Below are 9,012 nucleotides of genomic sequence, written 5' to 3'. Positions count from 1 at the left end.
ACATGTGATTTGAAATAATTGGCAACCCATATTGGATCTGTCATGGTCGTCCATTACCAAACATTTTTCAAGGAAAGGCTTCATTACGTCCTCATAAGATGCGAGTTCTTCTCGGTTGATGGATTCATCGTCAAATAGGGGGGGATCTTCTATATCGGCATTGAGCCACATTAATTGCAATACCAATAACCAAAAGAGTGCCAACTCCGTTAATGGACTTCATGATTACTTTTTCCTAAAGCAGTCAGTTGGTAAAGGAAAAGAATGGAACGGATTGAAGCACTCATTGAAAAACTATTATCAAACTGACAAATAATTTCTCTTGGCTACGTACAATACAACAAAAGCCCTAAAATAGAATGCTTTTGCAAAGCTTTGCTATACTTAAGCGATGGTAGAATTGAGAAATATTTCCCAATTTAATGCTTGAAATTTGGCAAGCATGTCCCTGGAGAGGTGCTGGCCAATTCAGGAAAGCAATAATCTGTGGAAGAATAGTTAGGGAACAAATAGTAACAACCTACCGTTATGCTGAAGGAACAGTGGATAAATTTTGACTTTGGTGGGACCTATGTCACATTTATAGTGAGTCCAAATTAGACAGAGAGCCAAATACACTTGGTAAGGGGTGAACTGTCTGTTTTGTTCCACCTATTTATAAATTATCATTTAACTTTTATCACCTATTCAAAATGCTTGGAACATCAAACCCTGAACAAACTAGATAGCGGGCACTTGCATTAACTGAGCTATGAGGAATAGTCTTACAGGTTTGCACTAAATTAGCCACATGTAAGCTCTTTGTCAATCCATGGAGGCCGCAATTTAATTGGAGGTCTTTCCAATTGCTTTGACTGAATTTGTTAATTGATTTGTTAATCCTTTCAATGGCCAAGGTCTAATGCCTAAACACCTAAACAGGTGACAGCATTTGTTACCTTGACCATTCCTTGACCCCACTGAAAGGAATTCAATGCTAAATTCCTTCGAAACGATGCCAACTTTGTAATTTTGAACAAGCCCTTTTTCAAAAAAAACCCTTTGAACGGTAGATGGTGACAGCTTTGGAAATTGTCGACACCAACTTGAAAACGTCTTTTGGTCTTGTTACCTTTGCGTTATGAAGTGCGTACACCTTCCCAAACTACCAAGCAATGACAAAATGAAGGCTTCTAACATATTTTCGACATCATTTTGTGACTTCACCGATGAACTATGATATTCGCAGTCTTCATTACATCATAGACAGGCCTCAGTTAACACCAAATCATTTGAAAAAAAGGCTCCAAATGTTAAAATATCAATTTGGCAACAAAAACCGAATTAAGTCAAGATTACAAGGAAGTCTCTCCTTCTTGTCATGGACTTTTTTCCGGCAAATAAGACCGATCTTTTGAGCTCAAAATCTGGCCAATAAGAATAGCTAATATGCGCTTAAATATTTTGAATAACCATGAAACAATGGATAATGACATACTCTTTTGTGCATTTTTTGCATTTTCATGAAAGAAATCAGACCTGAAAGTAAAAGTTTAACCATCAAAATTCCTTTGAAAGCTTTCCGGAGGAAGGAAAAAAATGTTCATGTGGCCAAAGATGTCAAATTGGTAAAAACTTGTGACATTTTTGACTCAAAAATAATAAATGAATGGGTTAAAAAGCCTTCTTTGAAGCTTGCAAAACCATATGGAACGTCTTTGAGGGTGTTATTTTATGTGGTTCTTGCTCAAACCCAAAACTTACATACTGAAATCATTATGCTTCATGGATTTAAACCAATCGACATGATCTTCACTATCATCATTGCATCAGTAATTTTACATTAATGTTTGCGGAGGTTCTGGTCCGGGTAAGATTGAAACAATCTGAGAAAAATATGGTCACCCTCCAGAACAGGTTGACGTCAATTTGGTTGATGGTTAGCAACATAAAGCTGAAAAAGCGAGCTAATTAGCAACGGCAACGTTATATCTTAAAACTTATGAAACTAGTACGTTGAGTTTAAAGCAAAGTAGTTAGGCTTTGAAATTGTACTGAAGAGTCCCTCAAATTCTTATTTCATTGTCAAGGTAAACATGAGTATTCGTTGATAAATGAGCGACCATTATTTCGGGAGGTGCTTCACTCTGCAACAAATATTAGACATGAGAAACACACAGATAAGAACATCTCATCGAAATAAATTGGATTGGTCCAACAAATATCAAGACCGAAACCTTTGAGCAGGGGATGAAAGTCTGCCTGAACGTGTTCGCACGTCAGTTCGAAGAAAAGCTGGTTTTAGGCGGTCTAGGCTGACTGTCCTCTTCTTACCATTAACATCAAGGACGGCAGTTTCCTCCGAACGCGAGTGCACCTTGAATGGACCCTCGTAGGGAGCGATCAACGATGGCTTGACTTTGTCCACCCTAAGCATAGACAACTCCATAAATAGATCGATCAAGGGCGCTGCGATCGCATCTTTTCGTTTCAGCTGTCGCTGGGTGTCAAAAAGTTCCTTTCGTAGTCAAGATTCCTAGGGCAACTATGGTACAAATCTGAATCGTTGACGGTGCGTGCAAATTATGAGCTGAAATCCCGAATACAACCCCCTGACAAGCAATTGCTCTCCTCTAGCACGCTTCAAAAAACGGGTTAGAGAAAGCTGTCCGACCACATTTTTAATACCGAAACGTTGCAGGGGTTATGATGGGGCTCCAATTGCAATTTTCATCCATGTGGTGGAAACACTTCACTGAAACGGAAGACACGAGCCTCGGTTCCGGCTGACCGCAAGAGGTGCCGGAATTACCTCAATTACGTAAAGGTGCAATCATGTCGCTCACATTCAATTACATTGTTGGGAGATCGAAACGAAATTCCGAATGCCTCATCATTGCGTTGCAATTTCGGTTACATTTTGTTGCACTTTCGAGATGCGTTGCTAAACAAGACTCGGGGAGATCCCAATGACGGGTCGCACAACACAACTACACCCGGTAGAACCTCAATGTCCTCCCAAGCNGGAATTCAATGCTAAATTCCTTCGAAACGATGCCAACTTTGTAATTTTGAACAAGCCCTTTTTCAAAAAAAACCCTTTGAACGGTAGATGGTGACAGCTTTGGAAATTGTCGACACCAACTTGAAAACGTCTTTTGGTCTTGTTACCTTTGCGTTATGAAGTGCGTACACCTTCCCAAACTACCAAGCAATGACAAAATGAAGGCTTCTAACATATTTTCGACATCATTTTGTGACTTCACCGATGAACTATGATATTCGCAGTCTTCATTACATCATAGACAGGCCTCAGTTAACACCAAATCATTTGAAAAAAAGGCTCCAAATGTTAAAATATCAATTTGGCAACAAAAACCGAATTAAGTCAAGATTACAAGGAAGTCTCTCCTTCTTGTCATGGACTTTTTTCCGGCAAATAAGACCGATCTTTTGAGCTCAAAATCTGGCCAATAAGAATAGCTAATATGCGCTTAAATATTTTGAATAACCATGAAACAATGGATAATGACATACTCTTTTGTGCATTTTTTGCATTTTCATGAAAGAAATCAGACCTGAAAGTAAAAGTTTAACCATCAAAATTCCTTTGAAAGCTTTCCGGAGGAAGGAAAAAAATGTTCATGTGGCCAAAGATGTCAAATTGGTAAAAACTTGTGACATTTTTGACTCAAAAATAATAAATGAATGGGTTAAAAAGCCTTCTTTGAAGCTTGCAAAACCATATGGAACGTCTTTGAGGGTGTTATTTTATGTGGTTCTTGCTCAAACCCAAAACTTACATACTGAAATCATTATGCTTCATGGATTTAAACCAATCGACATGATCTTCACTATCATCATTGCATCAGTAATTTTACATTAATGTTTGCGGAGGTTCTGGTCCGGGTAAGATTGAAACAATCTGAGAAAAATATGGTCACCCTCCAGAACAGGTTGACGTCAATTTGGTTGATGGTTAGCAACATAAAGCTGAAAAAGCGAGCTAATTAGCAACGGCAACGTTATATCTTAAAACTTATGAAACTAGTACGTTGAGTTTAAAGCAAAGTAGTTAGGCTTTGAAATTGTACTGAAGAGTCCCTCAAATTCTTATTTCATTGTCAAGGTAAACATGAGTATTCGTTGATAAATGAGCGACCATTATTTCGGGAGGTGCTTCACTCTGCAACAAATATTAGACATGAGAAACACACAGATAAGAACATCTCATCGAAATAAATTGGATTGGTCCAACAAATATCAAGACCGAAACCTTTGAGCAGGGGATGAAAGTCTGCCTGAACGTGTTCGCACGTCAGTTCGAAGAAAAGCTGGTTTTAGGCGGTCTAGGCTGACTGTCCTCTTCTTACCATTAACATCAAGGACGGCAGTTTCCTCCGAACGCGAGTGCACCTTGAATGGACCCTCGTAGGGAGCGATCAACGATGGCTTGACTTTGTCCACCATAAGCATAGACAACTCCATAAATAGATCGATCAAGGGCGCTGCGATCGCATCTTTTCGTTTCAGCTGTCGCTGGGTGTCAAAAAGTTCCTTTCGTAGTCAAGATTCCTAGGGCAACTATGGTACAAATCTGAATCGTTGACGGTGCGTGCAAATTATGAGCTGAAATCCCGAATACAACCCCCTGACAAGCAATTGCTCTCCTCTAGCACGCTTCAAAAAACGGGTTAGAGAAAGCTGTCCGACCACATTTTTAATACCGAAACGTTGCAGGGGTTATGATGGGGCTCCAATTGCAATTTTCATCCATGTGGTGGAAACACTTCACTGAAACGGAAGACACGAGCCTCGGTTCCGGCTGACCGCAAGAGGTGCCGGAATTACCTCAATTACGTAAAGGTGCAATCATGTCGCTCACATTCAATTACATTGTTGGGAGATCGAAACGAAATTCCGAATGCCTCATCATTGCGTTGCAATTTCGGTTACATTTTGTTGCACTTTCGAGATGCGTTGCTAAACAAGACTCGGGGAGATCCCAATGACGGGTCGCACAACACAACTACACCCGGTAGAACCTCAATGTCCTCCCAAGCCAAGGCCGTCAAGGCCGTTCGGACCAAGGGTGTGTCCGGATTGGCTAACTGGGCTGAGCTCAAAGATTGAGGAGAGAGTGAAGGAGAAATGGAAGATATTCGGGAAAGTGCATCGGCCACAACATTTGTTTGGCCCGGCACATGTTGAATCTTTGTTCTGAATTCCGAGATGTATGGAAGGGGACGAGCTTGACGGTTGGAGTAGGGCTCGTTGGCTTTGGTAAAGGCGTATTGAAGGGGACGATGGTCTGTGTAGATGGTTAAATCTTGACGTTCAACGAAAAGGCGAAAATGACTGATAGCTTGGTATATGGCCAATAATTCGAGGTCGTACGCAGAGTTCTTCAATTCTGGAGCACAGAGCTTTTTCGAAATGAAAGCTTTTAGGCGTCGTGCAGGAGTGAGAGGGTGTGAGTAAGACCCGGGAGAAACCGATGATAAAATGAAATCATCCCAATGAATTCACGCTATTTGGCCGGGGTGTCCGGCAATGGATAGTTTGCGATACACTTGATCCGATCAATAGAGGCGATATACCATTGGCACTAACATGATGGCGACGATGTAAACGGCACCAACCTTGTTTAGAGTCATCCCGCGCCTTGTCCAACTTCCTCAGTGAGTGAATCACCTGGCCGTCTGAAGAAATAAGTTTGTCGGCCAATTCGGTAAGTTCTAGACAAGGAAGCGTGTCCAGGACGGGGAAGAGCGTCAACGAAAATGGCACTGAAGATGAATTTTGAAGGTTCCTGACCCAAAAGGGCAAACATGTTGTCCATTAGTTCCGACAGCCTCCGATCACCGAGCGACGGCAAACGGAGCAAAAGTTTAGCTTTGTCATAGCAAAAGAGAGTAAATGTCTTCAACAGTCTATTCTTCAATGCCGAATACTTAGCAGACTTGAGTGGGTCGACTAAGAGATCCACAATTCGTCCAGCAACATCCTGGTCCAAAGCTGCCAAAGGTGGTTGAATTTTGTCTCGTCTCGCGTGATGTTTTAGAGGGCAAACTGTGCTTCCGCTTGGGCGAACCACACCTGTGGTTACTTGGTCCAAAATATAGGAAGTTTGAGTGGTGGGGCGGCCACCACCAAAGTTGGATCGACAATTTCCTTCGAGCCTTCCATAAGGTGTTCACGTTGGTTGAAACGGCAACAAACGATCACAGTCACCAATAAAACAAAGAAGTTAAGCTTTGAAATTGTTCTGCAGAGTCCCGCAAATTCTTATTTCATTGACAAGGTAAACATGAGCATTCTTTGGTAAATGAGCGAGCATTATTTCGGGAGCTACAAGTTTTAAGGCCGCCAATTTGTGAAAAAACGAATAAGCTTTTGAAAGAAATGTTGGAATCCACAAAGGTGAATGTCATCCGTGTAAAATAGAAAAAAATGATAGAGCTAGCAAACTGGTTCTCGTAAAAGGAAACTGCGTTTTTAAAAGCCTGATGTCTCTTGACATGTGGTTTATTTCAGTTCGGATTTTAAAAGCGAATTTGGTCCAAAACCTAAAACATGTTCGCCAATTTTGCTCCATGGAATTATATCAGTTGTTCATGAAAGCCTTCACTTGACTGTAGTATCTATAAGTAATGGCGAACGGAGAAGGAGCGACAAGTCTATTCGTAAGATGTAGATAATCAAGAGAGAGTTAGGCAGCTGCCAGCTCATGGAATGTGGGATGGTCGGAGAATCTTGTGATCATGAAAGATTCCATTGACAAGACGAATCCTTTGCGTTGTGAAACTTCTCTCCAATCTAAGCTAGTTTTGGCATGAAGTTCATCAAAGTGAGGCTTGAAGCCTTTGGATACAGCCAAGACTTCTTGATTGCGTTGGCCAATTTTTGCGGTCGAGTTTGAAGTGCAGAACACGGGCTTGCCCGAGCTTCTCTTCAAACAAAAGGGCATAAAATGGGGAACATGTTTTAGGTTTTGGACCGCATTCACCTTTAAAATCCGAACTGAAATAAACCACATGTCAAGAGAGATCAGGCTTTTAAAAACGCAGTTTCCTTTTACAAGAACCAGTTTGCAAGGTATGAATTTCACAAATCTGACATGTGGAAATGTTCTTTCTTTTGAAAAGTGATAAGTTTCCAACCACATGGCTTTGCTTACTTGTTAAAACGTTGATCAGTGAACGTTATTAATCATTTCATTTGAGTTGATTAGAGCTTTGCTATGAGTGGATGGAGTTTTGGGGTCGCGTGATTTCGACTTGATTGGTCACGAAACCAGGGCAAACATTGACCCAAAACGTTGAGCTTGATTTTCGACATTGGGAAGTTCTAGCTAGCACATATAGTTTGGATATGGGATCAAGGCCACTTGTGATTGATAAAGAGATTGCAGTTGAAAGATTGTGAGACGATCTTGCAACATATGAGGAGAAATATATACAGATATACAGAGGCCAAAACAAAACACGTGTTTTGTCCCCCTCCCTATGTCTCTTCGGCTTTCTTGCCGAATTGGGCTCAGTATAAAATGTGACAAATGTTTCATCAATATCATAAGCTCTGGACTGTTTCTTCAACGTAACAGTAAGGCAGATTTGTTGGTACTTGTTTTCAATCAGCTTCCTTCACTATCCAAAATATCGTTTATGTTCTCTTATTCAGAGGGCGCTTTGTGCGTTAGCCTCTACCAGCTATAGAACCGATTGGGGCGATTTCTATTTATTTAATTGTAATGCGTTTCAGCTTCTTTTGTCTGATTCCATCAAAGTCTTAAGTATTGATTAGTGATCCAGATCACATAATCAGAAAAAAAGTATGTTCATCACATATCACGAGCAATCTAACGTGCCTCTTCTCCCTTTCGTTTAGCCCGTCTGGAAATAAGAGGCTATATTGATGTCGTCATGCGCTTTATTCATATCTTTTTTTATACGTTTTAGGGAAAAAGTCATCATGGAGCGCATTGTTTCACTTGGTTGTCTTCTGCTTATTGCTGGTTTGATCAATGAGGCTCAATGTAGTCACTTCCTGAGATCCCCCTTATTGGAAGAAGAATCCATCAACCGAGATGGACTTCCTTCTTATGAGTCCCTGATGAAGCCACTGGTTGAAAATTGCAAAGAAATGCGTAAAACTGGGAAAGTTAACGTGGAATGTAGGTTGTTTTCAAGTAGAAACTTCAAAGGATACTCTATTCTACCTTTTGAAACGGTAATCGGCAAGCTTTATGACATCTGTTTGATAGAGCAATTCATTTCTCCAACCAAATCCCAACCAATGTGGTGCAGTGAACTTCAATCGCCCAGTGGAGAGTATGTTGTTCCATCATTTGAGGATATGCTCAAAGAAATCCCGAGCAATTGTAAAGAGGTTGATACGAGTGGTTCAACAACCTACGAGAACCTTTGGTGCACAGTTTTCGGATTTGAATGATTATCTCGTGACGTTCTCTCAGCTTCTGACAACGACCTATTGATGAATTGGGATCAAATCAAGTCAATCAAAGCCATCAAAAATATATCATGAATATGCTAATGTTCCCTCTCCATTGTGCATTATGCACTGTTATTGTTTTTCTTTTATGTAAGAGGTTCAGAGTCTACTGTAAATATTTTTGCTTCCAAGTCGAAGCTGTGTGGCTGATATTTTCTTTTTCCTTCTTCTTTTTCTCTTTGGAGTGTGGTAAATGATATCTCGAATAAAGCTTTGTTCTGACTAGATTCGTTGAAATCAACCGAACATGCAGACTAAAAGTCATGGACCCATCAATCCCAAGTAGACGACGTAAAAAATACATTTATAATGCTCAAAAAACAACTTGATTTGCAGCTGATCGTGAAAAAGAGAGACAATCAGCAGACTGTTGTTGTTGTTTATTTAGGGGCTCGCAGGGATTATAGGGGAAAAATAAAAATAAAAAGAATGATAAAATTAAGACGAGACCCCTAGTTCGTTAATATTTTGCACTTATGTTAATCATTTTTGGACTTTTCTAATTTAATTTGCAGCTTT

General features: G+C 40.4%; 1 long non-coding RNA gene across 1 annotated transcript; it reads left to right on the top strand.

Moving 5' to 3' along the window:
* Window positions 1-7,534: 7,534 nt before the first annotated feature.
* Window positions 7,535-8,720, top strand: LOC131891865 (uncharacterized). Its single transcript, XR_009374483.1, has 2 exons — window positions 7,535-7,584; window positions 7,941-8,720. It is a non-coding gene; the product is annotated as an uncharacterized LOC131891865 (long non-coding RNA).
* Window positions 8,721-9,012: the final 292 nt, after the last annotated feature.

The sequence above is a fragment of the Tigriopus californicus genome, chromosome 12, assembly GCF_007210705.1.
Source record: "Tigriopus californicus strain San Diego chromosome 12, Tcal_SD_v2.1, whole genome shotgun sequence".
NCBI lineage: Eukaryota > Metazoa > Arthropoda > Copepoda > Harpacticoida > Harpacticidae > Tigriopus > Tigriopus californicus.
The sequence above is the reverse complement of the archived record's forward strand: the minus strand, read 5'-3'. Positions and strand labels throughout refer to the sequence as shown.